The sequence below is a fragment of the Taurulus bubalis genome, assembly GCF_910589615.1.
Source record: "Taurulus bubalis genome assembly, chromosome: 8".
Lineage (NCBI taxonomy): Eukaryota > Metazoa > Chordata > Actinopteri > Perciformes > Cottidae > Taurulus > Taurulus bubalis.
Genome location: NC_136596.1, coordinates 958,264 through 960,763, shown reverse-complemented (window position 1 = coordinate 960,763; position 2,500 = coordinate 958,264). Strand labels below are relative to the sequence as shown.

At 57.6% G+C, this 2,500-nt stretch overlaps 1 protein-coding gene across 1 annotated transcript in view; it reads left to right on the top strand.

Moving 5' to 3' along the window:
• Positions 1 to 2,500, top strand: part of LOC306739976 (disintegrin and metalloproteinase domain-containing protein 9-like) — a gene marked incomplete at its 5' end in the record, with an annotated part of 43,683 nt that overhangs the window by 33,411 nt on the left and 7,772 nt on the right. The window lies entirely within an intron of this gene.

Below are 2,500 nucleotides of genomic sequence, written 5' to 3'. Positions count from 1 at the left end.
GAGGAGACGAGGTGAGGAGGAGGTAAACGAAGGGAGCAAGTGTGGAGGAGACGAGGTGAGGAGGAGGTAAACGAAGGGAGCAAGTGTGGAGGAGACGAGGTGAGGAGGAGGTAAACGAAGGGAGCAAGTGTGGAGGAGACGAGGTGAGGAGGTGGTGAACGAAGGGAGCAAGTGTGGAGGAGACAAGGTGAGGAGGAGGTGAACGAAGGGAGCAAGTGTGGAGGAGACAAGGTGAGGAGGAGGTGAACGAAGGGAGCAAGTGTGGAGGAGACAAGGTGAGGAGGAGGAGGTGAACGAAGGGAGCAAGTGTGGAGGAGACAAGGTGAGGAGGAGGTGAACGAAGGGAGCAAGTGTGGAGGAGACGAGGTGAGGAGGAGGTGAACGAAGGGAGCAAGTGTGGAGGAGACGAGGTGAGGAGGAGGTGAACGAAGGGAGCAAGTGTGGAGGAGACGAGGTGAGGAGGAGGTGAACGAAGGGAGCAAGTGTGGAGGAGACGAGGTGAGGAGGAGGTGAACGAAGGGAGCAAGTGTGGAGGAGACAAGGTGAGGAGGAGGTGAACGAAGGGAGCAAGTGTGGAGGAGACAAGGTGAGGAGGAGGTGAACGAAGGGAGCAAGTGTGGAGGAGACGAGGTGAGGAGGAGGTGAACGAAGGGAGCAAGTGTGGAGGAGACGAGGTGAGGAGGAGGTGAACAAAGGGAGCAAGTGTGGAGGAGACGAGGTGAGGAGGAGGTGAACGAAGGGAGCAAGTGTGGAGGAGACGAGGTGAGGAGGAGGTGAACGAAGGGAGCAAGTGTGGAGGAGACGAGGTGAGGAGGAGGTGAACGAAGGGAGCAAGTGTGGAGGAGACGAGGTGAGGAGGAGGTAAACGAAGGGAGCAAGTGTGGAGGAGACGAGGTGAGGAGGAGGTAAACGAAGGGAGCAAGTGTGGAGGAGACGAGGTGAGGAGGAGGTAAACGAAGGGAGCAAGTGTGGAGGAGACGAGGTGAGGAGGTGGTGAACGAAGGGAGCAAGTGTGGAGGAGACAAGGTGAGGAGGTGGTGAACGAAGGGAGCAAGTGTGGAGGAGACGAGGTGAGGAGGAGGTGAACAAAGGGAGCAAGTGTGGAGGAGACAAGGTGAAGAGGAGGTGAACGAAGGGAGCAAGTGTGGAGGAGACAAGGTGAGGAGGTGGTGAACGAAGGGAGCAAGTGTGGAGGAGACGAGGTGAGGAGGAGGTGAACGAAGGGAGCAAGTGTGGAGGAGACGAGGTGAGGAGGAGGTAAACGAAGGGAGCAAGTGTGGAGGAGACGAGGTGAGGAGGAGGTAAACGAAGGGAGCAAGTGTGGAGGAGACAAGGTGAAGAGGAGGTGAACGAAGGGAGCAAGTGTGGAGGAGACAAGGTGAGGAGGTGGTGAACGAAGGGAGCAAGTGTGGAGGAGACGAGGTGAGGAGGAGGTGAACGAAGGGAGCAAGTGTGGAGGAGACGAGGTGAGGAGGAGGTAAACGAAGGGAGTAAGTGTGGAGGAGACAAGGTGAGGAGGAGGAGGTGAACGAAGGAAGCAAGTGTGGAGGAGACGAGGTGAGGTGGAGGTGAACGAAGGGAGCAAGTGTGGAGGAGACGAGGTGAGGAGGAGGTGAACAAAGGGAGCAAGTGTGGAGGAGACGAGGTGAGGAGGAGGTGAACAAAGGGAGCAAGTGTGGAGGAGACGAGGTGAGGAGGAGGAGGTGAACGAAGGGAGCAAGTGTGGAGGAGACGAGGTGAGGTGGAGGTGAACGAAGGGAGCAAGTGTGGAGGAGACGAGGTGAGGAGGAGGTGAACGAAGGGAGCAAGTTTGGAGGAGACGAAGTGAGAAGGAGGTGAACGAAGGGAGCAAGTGTGGAGGAGACGAGGTGAGGAGGAGGTGAACGAAGGGAGCAAGTGTGGAGGAGACGAGGTGAGGAGGAGGTAAACGAAGGGAGCAAGTGTGGAGGAGACAAGGTGAGGAGGAGGAGGTGAACGAAGGGAGCAAGTGTGGAGGAGACGAGGTGAGGAGGTGGTGAACGAAGGGAGCAAGTGTGGAGGAGACGAGGTGAGGAGGAGGTGAACGAAGGGAGCAAGTGTGGAGGAGACGAGGTGAGGAGGAGGTGAACGAAGGGAGCAAGTGTGGAGGAGACGAGGTGAGGAGGAGGTGAACAAAGGGAGCAAGTGTGGAGGAGACGAGACGAGGTGAGGAGGTGGTGAACGAAGGGAGCAAGTGTGGAGGAGACTAGGTGAGGAGGTGGTGAACGAAGGGAGCAAGTGTGGAGGAGACGAGGTGAGGAGGTGGTGAACAAAGGGAGCAAGTGTGGAGGAGACGAGGTGAGGAGGAGGTGAACGAAGGGAGCAAGTGTGGAGGAGACGAGGTGAGGAGGAGGAGGTGAACGAAGGGAGCAAGTGTGGAGGAGACGAGGTGAGGAGGAGGAGGTGAACGAAGGGAGCAAGTGTGGAGGAGACAAGGTGAGGAGGAGGAGGTGAACGAAGGGAGCAAGTGTGGAGGAGACGA